The sequence below is a fragment of the Haemaphysalis longicornis genome, unplaced genomic scaffold (assembly GCF_048455015.1).
Source record: "Haemaphysalis longicornis isolate Haplotype H1 unplaced genomic scaffold, Haemaphysalis longicornis Haplotype H1 scaffold_13, whole genome shotgun sequence".
NCBI classification, from domain to species: Eukaryota; Metazoa; Arthropoda; class Arachnida; order Ixodida; family Ixodidae; genus Haemaphysalis; species Haemaphysalis longicornis.
In genome coordinates, this window is record NW_027526233.1 from 49,344,598 (window position 1) to 49,361,686 (window position 17,089).

At 45.2% G+C, this 17,089-nt stretch overlaps 1 pseudogene; it reads right to left on the reverse strand.

Moving 5' to 3' along the window:
* Window positions 1-3,132: 3,132 nt before the first annotated feature.
* On the reverse strand, window positions 3,133-4,143 carry LOC144163820 (uncharacterized; annotated as a pseudogene).
* Between the last annotated feature and the right edge of the window lie 12,946 nt (window positions 4,144-17,089).

Genomic DNA, 17,089 nt, shown 5'->3' on the forward strand with positions numbered 1-17,089 from the left:
GATAAGACCAGCATTCAAGAACTTTTCGGAGCTATGATGAACTTTGTTTTGTTACAGAGATGCTTTTGGGAGCAGCATTGCTTGCGTGTGTACTACTCGTAAGCGCTAGCTATCCCGTATTTCGTTTTTTTATTGAGTTTCTAGCTATCACTATTGATGTGGTTCTGTGATCAGCACACTCATCAGCCCTTACATGTTGCCTAATATGCTGTGAATTTCGTCATTCTTGCTCACAGACTACAACAGCCCCTTTGTAGGGAACAGAAAATCGGCAGAGGTGTCTCCATTTTACGTCCTCGAGTACTTTCCGGGCGCTGTTTCCCCATTCATGGAAACACTAGCGAAAATGACCAATACAGAGGAGGAGTTAGCCTCCATGGAAGCAGAGAAAAAAGTCAGGCAGTTGTTGCAGCTGCAAAAAATTACGTTGTTGCTTCCGGCCCCTTGCAAGGCCTTACATGAGCTGCAGGTGTTGGGCATGTACCCGAGGCAATGTGTTGAGCCAAAAGATCACACAGAGGGGATGTCGAAGCAGCAGAAAGCTTTTTACAATGCAAATGCTGCCTGCGCATCACTGTCTGACCTGTGTGTGGGGACCATGGGTCAGTCAAGCTGTGTAAGGCTGTGTAAGGTATGGAAACGGCGACAGCAGACATAATTGTTTATCTATTAATTAGGAAAATTAGCACTGTGTGTTGTTGACTTCAGGTATGTTCATTCTAATTTAGGTGGCACAAAGAAAAAAGTTCCGCATCAGCAGTACCACTGCCAACAAAATATTACGGGCTCGTAGAAGTCCAGAAGAAGTTGCAAGAGCCTTCCTGCACCCAAGGGCATTTTCCTCTGATGCTACAACGTGTGGTATGTGTACAGTTGTAACTTTTTTGTGTTGGAATACGCTGTACAATATTGGGACAAGCCATGCCCATACAATAGTTCCCACCTCCTAATAATTTCTTTTCAATGTTGTATATTTAAGGGCTGACAATGATAAGGCTTAGAAACAATTTTATTTCTCGCACTCAACCTAAGGACTTCGCACAGAACGCCTGGCGAGGATGGAGTTAGAGCGTCAGCAAGGTGTTGAAGTTGTGGAGGTGAGTGTATGCTTTGTCTAGCCCTCAGAGTAGTTAATGCTTCAGAAAAAATATAATACAAGCCAAAGCAAAGAAAAAAAGTAAAAAAACTGAATAGTGACAGCACTTTGTTTTATGATAGCGATTGATTTTAAAAATGGCTGGTTCATGTCACTGGAATATAACACTTTGCGGAACTGCTTTGCATTAGGCTTGTTCATGCATTGATCTTTGAAGGGATTAATAACATGGGTATTTTTATGGAGTGTTTTACAAGCCGCATATTGCTTTGTCACCTGTTGTGCCTTACTGCAACAATGTCCAACTATTTCAGATGGGTCTGCTTCCACCCAGACCAGCCTTGGCTGTGCGGCAGCCCGGATGGCATATTTTGGTTGGCCGGGGAAACGTACCTCCTGGAGATTAAGTGCCCTAAAAAGTGCGAAAATAATGGTATTTTCGGCAGCTCGGGGAAGAGCGTCCTTGACTACATTCAGGGGACTTGCAGTCATCCAAGCCTGAAGAGGACCCATACCTGCTACACTGAAGTCCAAATTTTAATGTACTTGCTAAATGTAAACAAATACTTTTTTGTCTACTCAGAGAAAAAAAGCTTAACTGTTCATGTCGACAAGGCTGACTCCTTTCTCTAGGAGGCAATACCAAGCCTTGAAAAGTTTAACTTCAGTTCGCTTCTGCCTGCTGCAGCAAACTAAAACGTTTTCTGAGTACTGCATCTGCTGAACAGGTAAGGAAATAAAAAGTTTCTATTTCGTACCCTAGTTGTCTAATAAAAAATATCGCTCTTATGGATACATAGTTGTTAATGGTATTAAACAAAAGTCAACAAAGACTGTATTAGCAAGTAACATAATGAGCAGTCGCACTAGAAGTTGACAAAGAATACGAAGACATGATTTTCACAGCTTCAAATTGTAGAGTAATGTAGGGCTCAACACCTTGAAAACACACAACAGGGGTTTGTAGCAAGTGCAAAATACAATATGACCATACGAGCACAAACTAATTGTCCACCAAACACATAGGACAGCGTCATCCACTTGTAGCTTCGTGAAAATGCCACATGACTGATAACACGTAAGTAGTGCAATGTGCACAAGTTCCGGGGGGCAGTGTGGCTTCAGGCCTTAATTCATGCGTGTGAGAGAGAAATCACTACTGACTCTTTACAAAGGTAAAACATTTTTTTTAATTTTGCACTCCTGTATTCCACAAAAAGAATACCCACGCACAAAACACCAGAATAACATACGTACAATGGTCAACTGTTTTTTCGGACTCCGAATATTTGGACTTGCTGGATATTCCGGACTTTCCCGAGGAACCGCCAGTTTCCGTATAGGAGTAATGGCTCATGGAATTTTGGAACTACTCTTTTATTCGGACTATTTTTTGTTCCTCTCCAGTTCAGAAAAATCAATCGCCTACTGTAATTACAAACACATACAATACAAAAAAAACAGAGAAACCTGATCACACCATCGCTTGCAATGTACAAAAGGCAATATTCAAATGCATGAACACAAATGGACAGGAAAAAATGTGTGCTAGTATTTAGCTTCACAATAATCCAATTATGCAACCAAGTTCAGCCTGAGCTGTGATGTGCATCTCAGCGGAGGGCTCCAGAAAAATTTGACCCCCTGGGAACCTAATGTGTGCCAAAACCTCGACACACAGGTGTTACAATAAGCTGCAACCCTCCATCCAGCCCAGCAGACTTGGGCTCTCTAATCCATGATTGATTGTAGGGTTTAACAACCGACAGAATGCAGGTGATGGGCGCGCCGTAGTAGAGGGGCTCTGGGTTAATTTCGACCCTCTGAGGATCTTTAACGTGCGCCAAAATCTCGTACACACGGGCGTTTGTGCTTTTCGGCTCTATCAGAAAAGCGGCCGCTGCAGCCGGGAATCGAACCCGCATCCTCGTGCTCAGCAGCACAACGCCTTAGCCACCGAGCCACCGTGGCGGGTCCCTCTAACCATTGTGAGTTCTGCAGGAAACCGAGAGTAGGGCCAGTGAAGCGTACATGACTCACGATGTGGACGTGGCAGATGCCTGTGGTTGCTCTTTTTGTCTAATTAGTGGGGGCTGGAGATTTGCTCGCACACAGCGGACATGAAAAACTTCAGCCATGCATGGGATGAGCTCAGTCGGCACTTTGTTATTGAAGATGTCATATATTTTATTTCTCTGGATCATTCTTTCAACGTGTATGATCACTTGAGCTATATTGTGCGTGTATCTAACCTCCTCTGGTGTAAACTGAGAGCCATGTAAAAAAAGGGGCATGACCAGAACGGCATTCTGGTTCCCTAGAACTGTTTGAATGCCTGAGAATCCCTTGTCGGCCATAATGGTAGCTCCGGCTTGCACAAGGTCAAGAAAACCAGAATCTACAGTGACGTGGGCATCTGACAGCCGACGACTATAAGCTTTCGAACAGAAACAAATTACACCTCCCGGTGTTATGCCCACCAAAAACGTCAACGTGTATGCCCCTTTGTAATGCGAATACAGCGCTCACTCTTGCTGCACAGTTGCTGGCTGCTCAGTCCGTACTTCTGTGCAATCAATGATCATCGTGCATCCTGGGTAATGCACCCTAAAACTGTCCGGCATTGTAGCCTCAATCACACTGAATGGGGGGCGAAAAATCCACTTTGCTTTTGCAACAGCAATTGTCCTTAAAACGCTCTTAAAATGGCGTGACGCTGATGTCTCGCTTACACAAAACAAGACGGCCAGTTAAGAATAGTTGATTCTAAGCTTCAGTTTCATCAAAAATAACAGAAGCTTTTTCTCAAGTGTGACATCGAATTTCCTCTCAGTTGAAAAGGGCACCATGCTCAGTAGCAATCCAAACACTGTAGTGCTGACCTTGCACAAGTCTTGCAGTGCATTGGCCAACTTAGCAACGCTGTCAAAGCCATAGAAGTAGCTGGTTCGGTGGTTGGGGCCACAATGCCTGCTACTCACCTCTGGCTGGTGCTGGACACTGCTGTCATGCGAGTCGACATGGGTCACTTGAGTGAATGCGCCCATGTCATTGATGAGGCACAAGAAAACAGAGAATGTCTTGTCTGACACCTGAGCGTCTTCTGTTTGTGTTCCCTGCATAAAATTCAAAAACCAAGGAAGAAATGCTAAATCCAGTACAAAGCTGGTTTTAGTCTTTCATAGTGCACAAGATGATGCAAAGTACGTACACTTTTCTACTAGCAAATGAAATGCACATTTTTTTGTAGTAAGTGTTACACACAAGAAAAAATGGAACGATATATATAGAAGAATGCTGTTGACTTGCTGCTTGTGCTACGTAATAATGCACTGCTTGAAATAGGATTGTACAAAAGCACCACATTTTCCCGTACATTTGAGGCATGTCAGTCAAAGGCTTACCGTCGAGGTTGCTGCAACATGAAGCTCAGCAGCAAAAGCAGACAGCAGCTGTAGTCCAGAGTTGTCTTCACACGACTGTTCCGGGTCGGTTGAAACATCAACCGTGGCAAACCAGCTGGTGCCGCTGGCTTCTGCTGCTTCAGATGTGTTGGCTAAGCAGGTCCAGGGAGAGCAGCTAATGCAGTGGCAACAGATGACTCGGCAGCAGTACCAGAAGCAGCAGGCGATGACAGGGAATGGCGCTGTTTCGACCTGCACATTTAACAATATGTAAGGGTAGTGATTCTTATAAATATAACAGACCTTTGTGGTTGGTACCATCGCAAGCATACATTTATTTCTTTGGCAGGAACAAACTGCTCAGTCTGGGAAAAATACAGTTTCAAACATTTAAGCAAAAAAGCCTGGCACACCTAACGAAAGGTTACCTTTTATATCTAACCACTTGAGCAGTGGGCGAAGTGGATCTCTTCTTGTAGACTTTGGGGAATATGGTGGGTAAATACCCTGGGTGGTTCTGAATTGTGCTTTGTTCTTCATTAACAAAATCCCTATAGCACACCGTCCAGTCCCGCCTGGGGTACCACATCGATCAATCCTCCGAGCTGTAACAAGTAAAATATGAGCAGTGACGTTATCGGGCAGTAGTATGAAGCTATGTCAATAAAATACGTCATTAAAACAAATGAAGCACGCACACAATTACTTTTCCAGGCTTTACTACTTTATGCACTTTATACATTGTTTTCCTTGCTTGAACGCGCTACATGTTTTCGCCGTGTGTAATAAAGCACCGCACATTGTTCACTAATACTGCACTTCTGATCAACCGGCATGAATTAACAGCGAAGAGTTCCGCGGTTAAAAAAACGCGAGCGACAGCGCCGGGCTGCGGACGCCAACGATGGCTCACAACGACCGCGCACCTTTGCTAAGCACGTCTACGAGTGGTTAAAGCCGCAGGTATGAGAAAACCGAGTTAAGCAAATGGTAAAGTATAATATCCGTGAATTTGATCACAAGTTACTGAACTACAGACTACCAGATATGCTACGATGTTGAGGTGACCGCTTCGTAGCAAATTCAGACTGAGGCTCAATGAGAAAAAATTGACGCTCGTAGTCGCTTTCGGAACATGTTGCGATTTCCCGAACAAGCAAAGTTCACTTACTTCACTCGCCGCACGGGGACAATCCATTTCTGTATCCGTGCTTTCTCCCAACGCTGCGACGGGAAGCAGTAGAGCTTCACGCCTGGCGTGCCCTCCCGACTGTGGCATTCCTTGACGCAACTATATCTGCGCCCAGTTTTTTTCCTTGCGACTGTGGGGTCCCTGCATGATTGCGGTGACACCATCGAGCCATAAACTGCAGTATCGTCACCGTAAAATACAAAACCGAGATCAAACTGCCAAGTCGGCCATGCTACGCAGCAGCAGCAGCGAACGCAGGCGTATGCGGGCGAATGCCTTAGACCTTATACATTCAGCTGCCGGATGGCAAGACCTGTTCTTCAAACTGCATTGCCGGGAGCCTATAGACCTTAGTGACGTTAAAAGGAAAGGTAAAGCCCTTACCTTGCTGAAAAAGAGACGTGTCCTATGTCACCGTGGTCAAAACGGCAGAACTTAACTGAGCGACATTTTTCATCAACAACCGCACACCTCTTAATATACGCTACTAACTCGTGAAAGTTTTAGCTGTACTAATTCGTGAAAGTTCCAGCAGCAAAGTTGCAATTTTTCATTTCCAAAATTTCTAACAACTGGAGCTTCTAAACTGGATAATTCATAAACGTTTTTTTCTGCGAACTGTTAGTGTGAGGGTTTTTGCACTGAAGATTTGCTTTTCATCCAGTCTTACAAGATACTTATTTATAGAAGCACGAAAACAAAAAAATGACTACATTTGTAGACATCACCGACTACTTTTACTGCTTGTTTTTTGACACGTTGCGTTGGCTCAGAGGATGTGGGGCTGTGCTGTTCATGCCAAAGCCACGTGGTTGAATCTATGCGCTTAATTCTCAAGCTTTGCTATAGAGGGCTCAAGGAGACATGCCTCCTCGCGCGATTTAGAACGTTAAACAAATTTGGACAATGACTGCGCCCGATCCCAAAATTATCCAAAGCACGGAAATTCACCGTATTAAAAATAAAAAAATAAAATTACACTCCGCAAAAAATGGGAATCGAAACTGAAAAGTACACTGAAGGGGCTCGGGTATTAGCCTCCAGCACTAACACCCGCAAATGTAACTCGACGCCACGCATCCGGATCAGCAGGCTCCTTTTAAAAGGCGTTCAACATAATATAGCGTGCGTTGATATCCCACGTGTAACCTGCTGGCGCTGCCAACAAAGTGCATAGAAATTCGCGTCCAGGCCACGCTGCACGCTTTGCTCTGGCGACGAAAAATTAAAACGGCCGGGTGTCAGTTTTCGGGATCACATTATAAATCCTCATGTTAAAAAAATATTCGGAGCCCTCCACTACGGCTCCCCTCATAGGCCCTGTGCAGCTTTGGCGCGTTAAATCCCGCAATGGAAGTCATTGTGTAAACAAATGTAATCTACACTGCTGTTACGACAAAGCGCCTTCCGCAGTAAATTTAACCCACGCCTAGCAGCCACAGGTAACCGGATCATCCAACATATTTGAGAATTTTGTAGTCGCACTCAGACAACAATTTCACCGAACTTATAATGACCTAATTTTTAATTAGCAGTTAAGCCGCTAGCGAAGCTTCAGTTTTTTAAACAACTTCAGCTAATTTTCTTTCTTCCTTCAAAAACAAAAGGACATGATACGGGGCGGGGGGATACAAGGCATGAACCATGATAGATTCTGACGATGTATATACGTTCTTTACATGGCTGCTGTTACCGAGCCGGGAAAGGCTACGCCCACCCACAGTTTCTTCATTTTTAGAGGGTAGCTGCATACCTCTACGCTGCACTTCCCTCGTCATCGTCGTGTTCCGAAATTTCCACCTCGTCGCAAGTGGCCGACCTGTCAAGACCACAGTGATGAACGGCTGGGATGATGATGAGATGAGTGTAAACAGTGAATTGCTTGCCCCGGCAGATGACAATAAAGGACTTGGTGAAGTCTGGTTCCAATATATTGACGCCGTCAAGGTCCAGGCGAAATGACGAAGCGGCCGGGAACCACGTTGGGGAAAAGGGCTGGGGACTGGGCATTGGCTGAGAGGCCCACCACTGGAAAGGCTGGCACTCTCCAGTGGTGGTCCTCTAGCCATATAAGAATCCGCTCGAAGGCGCAGAAACCTCACGTTGATACCATTCACAGGCTGCGGACAAGTTGCAGCGAAAGGTGCCCTCAGCCGTGCGCAGTGCCCTCTACGGCAGTTATCGTTAATCAAATCCGGGAATAACTATAACAAATATTGTAGGGGAAATACGCACTGCTTAAGCGGAACTGCAGATAATAGCAGCCCTTTTAAGTAGGTGCGCCGAAGCAGTCCGATCACCGTCCCCACGTAGTCATTCATTTAAGGGTGGTTTATTCTTCGTCCGGCAAGTCGGACCCGACATGTCGGGTCTGATTTGTCGGTCCGACAAGCGAATTTGTGTGGGGCGGCCGTTTTCTTTAGCGTTCGGGAGCATGACCCTGTCAGCAGTGTCGGGCCAAACACGTCACTTAAATCGAATATGTGATTGGTTCATCCGACCTTATAGTACTTTTTGTTTATGCTCAAACAGCTATTGTGGTAATTTGAGAAAATTTGAGTTTATTTTCCTCAGCATGGTGCGAATGTTGATCTCACTAGACTGATTCAGCCAGCAGCCGTAACGTTCACATAGACGCTAGCGCATTGGAGAGCTTCCCATAAACCGGTGCATGCCCGGCGATGCTGCAGCTCGGCTCGGTTAAATACAGTTTACAGTTTACAGTTAATTATGCTGATTCCGACACTACAGATTTTGTTTGCAAATTAGCACAGGCTTCGAACCTGGTCCGGGGTTCGTAAAAACAGGCGTCCATACACGTCTGCATTTGGTGGCCATATACCAGAACCCATGAGCGATTCATACAGCACAATGGAAGTTCTTTTTTTTTATCTCCCACCACCTGCACTTACTGGGGGTACCAGCCGTCTGGCCAAATTAATTTTAAAAAAATAATTCAGATACTGCCTCTCACCCTCCCCGCTCCTTTCTTGCAGCCTGGGTTACTGCTTGTTCGTCGGATTGGAGTGAATAGCTGACACTCTCCTCCTACTTCTAATGGTTCCCATGGTAGTGCCCTTAGTCTTTCGTTTAAATTTTCTGTAATGAATTATTTCCATTGTAAATGCGTCTAGACAGATTTCGCTATATACTGGCAATTTTACTGTTTCTTATATTATTCCCTCCTGGAGTCATGAGTGGGCTACGGGGTTAAAACCGGATGACTGCAGTCTCCCTTCATAGCGTCAACAAAAACAATCCACTAACACTTCTTACCCTTTTTCAGGAAAACTTGCCCGAAGCTCAGAAATGTACTCGTCAAGCTATTGTATACACTAGCAACTTGAGCTGAAGTCACCTATAAAAACCAATATTTCCTCATCTTGTCGTGAAGTCGATTTTATTAAGCATAAACTCACTGATACTCCAGCAAAGGTAGATTACTTTTGTACCCTACTTTAATTTGATAGAAACTTCAGTATGCCTGCACAGTCTCAGACCCCTATAGAGGAAATAATATCAAATTGGTTGAAAAGGGTCTAAGAAAGGTTGTTGACTTTATTTATTCTAAATATAATTGCTCAAATTCTCTTTCGTGAGATCATGTAAGCTTATGGAATTCAAATATTAGTCAAGGAGAAAGTTTTTGCATCTTACATTTCTTCACTGTTCAGAATTCTAACTATGGTCACACGGATTCTGTTAATGAGCTCATGCAAGCTTGTGCAATTGAAGCACTAGGGAAAAAAGATGTCTTAATGCCTTAAATTTTTGCTCTTGTTACGCTACAAACTTGGCCTAGATAGAAGACCACGACATACGTCAAAATAATATTCATCATTACCATTTTCATTCTTTCACCCGTTCTACACACCGGTTGAAAATTTTTCTCCCACAGGTATTATCGACCAGAAAAATACACGTGAACATATGTCTTGAATAATTTGAATAAATAGAAGGAAATGTTTAGTTTATTTTAACCTTTTGTTCTTTCTCATTGCTGCCGCATGAAGTATCCTGAACTGCTGGTATATTTGATCTTGTTCACACCTTTATGCACCTCCTTCTTGGGCCTCTGGTTCGCAGTATGCACTTTAATAAAAATAAAAATTAGTGACAAGGGCAGCTCGAGGTGCTGAAGAAAAATTGGCCTCACACAAATTGCAGAAGACTCACGTTAGAACATGACATGTATACCCCACACAAAATAAAACTCGCCGATCAAATTTTATTTGAAAACCAGACAGCTATGTACAAAAACAGATAGGACCCACAGATGTATAGATAAATGAATTAATAAGCCTTAGTTATAACCAAAGCTTTTACATAGCGGCGTTTACATTACCAACAACCTATCTTGGCACACGCATGTTACCTACATCTGTAATAACGCTAACCGAACGCTCGGATACTTGCGCCGCAACTTTTCTCGCGCTCCGCTGTCCCTTAAAATTCTACTATACCGATCACTAATTCGCCCAAAGCTCGAGTACGCGTCCGCTGTATGGGATCCCGCGCAGCACATTCTAAACAACGCGTTAAAATCTGTTCAGAACCGCTCAACTAGGTTCATTTGTTCTAATTATTCCCGTACTGCTAGCATATCAGAAATGAAATCTAACCTTGACCTACCCAATTTAACTGTCCGGAGGAAACTGGCGCGACTTCATTTTTTTCATAAGATATTTTTTCACCAGCCATCAATGAGGCGAGACCTGATTTCACAACCATCGTACCACTCATCAAGCATTGATCACCAGCATAAAATTGCCATTCCGTTTTGCCGCACGAAATTCTTTTCAGCAGCCTTCTTACCGAAAACGTGTGCCGATTGGAACCACCTTCCCTCTTCCGTTGTAACAATAACAGAACCTTTGTTGTTTAAGACTGCAGTTTCCCAGCAATTTTTGTAACTCTATGCGCTTTCCATTATCTATATTTGTCTTTTATATGCTTGAATTCTTACTAAAATTCATTCTTTTTTTTTTCAGTTGATTTATGTTGCCTTCGTAATTTGCGCTTCTGACACTTGTTTCTTTTCTTTGTTTTTTTCCTTGTTTTTATTCCTTTCTGTGTTATGAAATGTTGTACCCACCCCCTCTGTAATGCCCTAAGGGCCCTGAGGGTACTCTAATAAATAAATAAATAAATAAAAGCTGGCTACGTTTTGTTAGGAGCAGTGATGCCTCAATGAGTTACCAAGATCTAGTTCATTTCCGTAATTTCCACTTATAACGCGGTTTCCTGTTTTGAAATGAAGCCTCTTTCTGCCAAAGTTAGGGAAGTAAAGGCACAACAAAAAGAGTTCCTTTGATTAATGCTACCAAATGTACTACGTATTACAGACTTGAAACACGCACGATTAAGTGAACAACACTACATACAACAATAGGTTTATGCAGACATGAAAAAAAAGATCAGCTCTAGATGACGCTAAACTTCAGCACGGTTTATCGACATTTCATCGATAGGCACACCACTCGTAATGATCAAGTAGTCCCATGCATGTTGAACCCTTTCATTTTGCACCATTCATAGTTTTCTTCTCCTGGGTTCATTAAATATAAATTGATACTTGAGCATCATCACATACACTATGTTCTTGCAATCAGTAAAAATTCTATGCACTCAACACCAATACAATGGCTTAGAAAAGTGGGCAGTCAGATTCTTTTGTGGTGTGCTTTTTTTTGTGGTGTGCAAAAACTTTGACACCTACTAAAAATAGCATATACCTGCACCTGTCGAACCTTTGGACAGGCGCTGATAACCTAGTCCGCTTTGCATTATTTCCGTGGGATCCGCATGCATTGAAGTTCTTATTTTGGGGTTGCTTCAAAGGACCGTGTCTCGAGTTAGGAAAATGTTTCCACCCAAAGCTGCAACGATATTTGATATGGTGGCGGTGTGCGGGACAAGGCACTGGATTTTACCAAGCCACTCAGGCATGCTGCGCGCTTCTTAGGGATTGCGAGAGATGGTGACGTGCTGTGGCAACAGTGTCCTGGTGTGTTGATCGTCGTCTACCTTAGCTCCCAATGACGGTGAGCAATTACGCAGAGGTTCTGGGTGGAAGCAATCGCGACATATGTATATAATAAAATTATGTGCAGCCACGTCGACAAAGATTCGACCGATAATTTTCAAGTGCTTTTTTTATGTAGACGAGGTGGAAATTATAAGCAAAACAAGATTATGGAACACACTTTGAATACTGCAAAAACAGCGGAAAGACAAGCGATAAACCATACTGCTCTAGTTTGTCACTCCATAAGTCTTCATCTCTGCGCTGTTTTTGAGGTAGCAAATTGTATAGCCAACGTCAAGCTTCAGTGCACAAGCACAGAACGCGCTTGAGTCGAAGACGACAAAAGAGTTTAATGCCCACAATTACCTGAAAAAAGGTTGCATTTCATGTAGACGTATTCGCCTAAAAACACTGGAAGTAGACAAGGCTGCGGCTGGATGCCCAGTCGGGTTAGCCTCATTGATAAAGTATGCCGGCTACCTTAACACATCGTGTTAGAAGCATGTGCAAGGTATGAGGTGAAAGCTTTGACAGCCGTCGTCTCAACCTGAAATAAAATGGGCACGCCTGATTTGGTACTGATTACACCCATCATCGATAGCTTCTTTGCGAATTCGTTGCATGAAGTCAGATCGTCTTCAAGCACTGATCTAGCTACCGCCTCAAAACAGAAAAAAAGCGACACGCTTGCTTTTGTTGTGCGGCCTGCTTTCGGATTTTCAGCTGAGGAAATGTGAACAGCACAGTCCAAAATTTCGAAACAAAAACAATGCTGACTACTCCTTGTGACAAGGCATTCGTAAACCCACGAATCACGGAGAAAAAAACACTGCCCACGCTAACGTTCATACGAACACCACGCCGCAAACCACGTATTGCATTGGGAAACATGCTGCCTGTACGGCAAAATGCAACCGTGGATATGCTGTCTGTGCGGTCGTGTAGGTAGCATCGCCGCACGGTCAAAAGCCCAGTGCATACACCCTATTGCTGAACTCCGGAAGACACCAAGTGGCGCAAGTGGCGGATATCAAACAAACATTTTTAAAGGTTGGCATAAAACCGGTGGACAGAGAGGCATTGCGTTTCCTGTGGTTTCAAGCAATACCAAAACCGGGTGTACCACTTTCACCAGTTCTGACTTGCTGTATGACCCACATCCCTTTCAGAGTGATGGCTAACCCATTTCTACTTTCCGAAATGCTTCAACACCACCTAAACAGAGAGCAGTACCCTCAAACTTTGAGGCACACACGGATGACGTGCTCACAGGAGCTGGAAGCGAGAAAGCTGCCGTGAAGCTGTACGAAAATGCAACTGAAATGTTGGAAGCCGTAAAATGCTACGCCAGTGATTTCAAAGTGACTCCCGGGCTACCATGCATCTCGGTTATTTGTCAGGTGTGCTGAAGGTTTTGCGACGTACGTGGGACCTGTGTGCTGACCACTTAACATTCTCGCCTTGTATGGATTGTATTCATGGTATAGAATTATTCACAAATTGGCCCATGATACAAACAACAGCGTGGATAGGTGACCCACTAGGGCGCAACGTGAAAGCTTAGAAGTGTTGGTGAAGCATGTTGAACCCTAGCGTAAACGACTGGACAAGCAGCGCTTGGTGTGTTCTGTTGCTATCATACTGCGTCTTGCCGTTTGCACTGAGGTTCAACATAAACCACTGGGAAGGGGGTGGGAGGTAGGGGGCTGTCCCCCTTTATTGTCCAAGCCAATGTCTTTTTCCACGAACTGTGGCGTAAAAACATCGACTTCAACACGCTACCTAACAACATCACGGCGGCCTGGAAGGTTTAGCTAGACGGACTCCCTATCTCCATGAGATTCAAGTACCACGGCACTACAGGTCGCAAACAAATGGAGGGAGGACGGACTGCTTTCACATTTCTGTTGATACCCGTCCAATGACATATGAGGCACTTGCCTACCTCACCCTGGAGGGTGAAAACGGTACAAGATCGACAACTCTGGTAAGCAAACAAAGGGTTGCACCAGACAAGGAAATTACACTGGCGAGACTGGAACTGATGGCATGCCTGCTCGCTGGTCGATTGTGTGGCTATATTTTGGAAACCCTCAAGCAACAGCCATCAAACATCTACCTACGGACAGATTCAACAACAGCACTCTATTGGCTTCATGAAGATGTTGGCCGCTGGAAGCAGTTCGCATGCAACTGAGTCACTAAAATTCAACGCCTCGCGGACAAGTGCGTATGAAGACATTATCCGGGAAGAGAAGATCCAGCACGCAAGATCCCAGCCACGCAGCTGGCCAAAAACGCACTGTAGCGGAGCAAAGCACTGTGGATTCGTCCCGGATGCATATTGGGAATGAGTGGTTCCGAAAGCGATATACGATGAAATCGAACTAGGGGAAAAGAGGAAAACAAGATCATTGCCAGCGGCAACATCGCCACCTACTGAGTCGGGGGTGATCGATCTAAAACACTACGGCAAAATCTTAAAGCTAATCAGAGTCACAGCTCGGGTTTTTCAGTTCATCGCTAGAACCAAACAACAAAGGAGCAAACTGGGACCCCTCATATCCACGAGCTTAATCAAGCTGAACGATACTGGTTATGTTGGGAGCAAAAAGGGATTCTCAAAAGAAGTCATGTGTGCCGCCCACGGAACACGAATTACCCCCGACTCAGCTTTAAGAATGTTCACTGATGATTGACAGTGCTGGCATTTTAAGAGTTCAGGGAACACCACAACATAGCCAACTTTGGTGTGGCTTAAAGTAAACAACTATAACAAAAGCGTAAATGGGCATTTGAAAAGGTTTACGATAGAACCATTTTGTGAACATGGTGTGTAAACACTACTCACAGGAATATGTCATGACTGCATGATTACATTACTTCATTAGTAAAGGTACTTTTTCTGATAGTGGTGCATGGAAGGTTTACCTAGCGCCTATACGCGGCATGCGCAAACAAGCAACAGCTGCAAGTGAAATGACCACGAAAACTAGTCCCAAACGGAAACAGCATCTCGCATGAAGCACACGTCACGTAACCAGGCAGTGCTGAACGCGAAAAAAAAGCACAGCCTGGACACACACTGCAGTTGCTGCACAAAGAACACTTGTCACCGCATCACGCGGCCACTAGAATAGGCAAACTAGCGGAGTGCTCACGACGCTGGTTTGGGAACGCTGCAGTCCACCAACGGCACCAAAGCACTGGGAACACCCTCACCTTTCAAAATGCAGAAACACTGCCACACATCGCTACCAACTGCGCAGATATACACAGGGAAAGTTATGTAAAAGGTGCACCCCTCGGAGGCGATGTGTTTCTTGCAGTATCGGAGCTAGCGGTGGCGTAGCTTCACAGACACACATTCAACTCCGGGAGAACTGCGACGTACCACACACGACTGGTCGCGAGAGCCGAACTTCGACACATCAAACGTAGATAACAGCACGGAGTACACGCTTGATATGAAAACTTGCACTGTACACAAGCGCTGGCCGCCACTGCGTGCTGCTTTCACTCACAGTGACCGTATTTTGAACGTTATCGATGATCGAAGCGCGTAGACAGACTTTGACATCTCCGAGCACGCGAGAGCCGGGACGCAATGAATTCGACTTATCGGTCGTCTCGCGCTAGCGATGAGCACGACGAACGTATCTCTACACACTTGATAGAGAACGAAAACACGGCGCACCACTCTGCAGACGCTGGTCCTGGTGCCTTTTCTGCCGCGGCTCCACACAAAGCGCGAACATTTGAAATAGACCAACCACAAACGCGTATCGCTGTACCGACTCAGGACCGCGGTGGTGTGTCGTAACTTCTGCAAGTGCTTGTCGTTTCGATATCACAATCAAGTTGTGCGACGCACACCGTCCCCGCCGCTTGTCGCCGCCATGTTGGCGAAGGCCGATGGGCGGAGCCAACTCGAGTCGGATGGCCGAGCCGGACGGCTGAGCCGGATGAATTCGCTCGCTGAGCGAATTCGGCCTCGTCGTCCAACTTGGCCCGACAGGGCCTCCCCGACAGGGCACGACCGGCCCAGTCGGACCATGTCGGGCTCAGTCGGACTAAGAAGAAACCACCCTTTACCAGACAATGCCAGCAGTACGCGCGGTGGGATTGCAAGTGACTTTAATGGTATTACTGCACACATAGTCTCGTACATGTCCTGTCATATGTAATGCATAATGAATATACAGCGTACTTCTCTTGGCTTCTGTTGCATCGTCTTTGGCGTGAGCTGGCTCCGTCCGAGCTTTGGCTCGCGACGGTTACAACTACCTTTACGCGGCTGTCTCGCCGGGAACAAGCAAGTCGCTGATTGCTGGCCCGGAGTGTTCGGTCTGCAGACCACTTTTTGGGTAATTTGCTAGAACTCCACACGGAAGGGGGATGCAGTGACCGCAAAAAAAAAAGAAATACCCGGTCGCATATATATATAAGCACCGGAAATCTGTCGTAGCAGAAGACAACGCGACCCGGCGTCCAACAAGTCATGCCATTCGTAGTTGCGCCACGGTATGTTTTCGAGGCGAATAGGCGCAGGACTCTGATGCTCACATTAAGTCTAGTCTCGGTTGTTCTGGATCACGTGCTCATGGCCTGGGGACACGCGGCGAAGAACGTCTTCGAGTGCTACTGGCAGCGCGGCTGACGCTGCCCGACACGGCCCATATAGCTTGGGTATTAGCGCCGAGGTCGTGATGGTGCGATGCTGCTGCCAGTACCGGGATCAACCCGCGCACTCCACCAAAGACGTACGAGAATAAAACAAGAGCGAGCGCTCTGCATTTACATTATTGACATGGCTGCCATCAACAAACCTGCCCACGGCTTCGTCTTTGTCAGAGGCTGGGTCCATCTCCCTCTCTGCACTTTCCTCTTCATCTGCGTCTGGGGACAATATTTTGGAGATTTATAAAAACCAATGCACCTTGTGGTATGAGAAACTACCACGGTTCATATATTTATGCCCATGCTTTCTGTGCGCAACAGTTACATATACAACCGCCAAGAATAACTTCCTTTGTTAGATCCAATAAAGAGCTTCTCAGTACTACAAAACTGGGCTGCCTAGCGCATGCATACGAAGAGCGCCAAATTCACTACATCGAATCCGTGCTGTAGAAGACCCTAATTGAAAAATGGCCTTTTGGTTTCGTGTGATTTGGGGTATATATCATGGCGGTTAAAACACTCACAATACCGGGACAAAGAAACATATGACAGAGCGCTTCCTTCCATTGTTTCAGATTTGTAAGCATCTTGACCTCTAGGTTAATTATTTCAGAACTAACTCAGTCACTCCTCCTGCGGCAATATGTTTTAAAGTAATGGAATGAAACGAAAACGACAAAAACCAC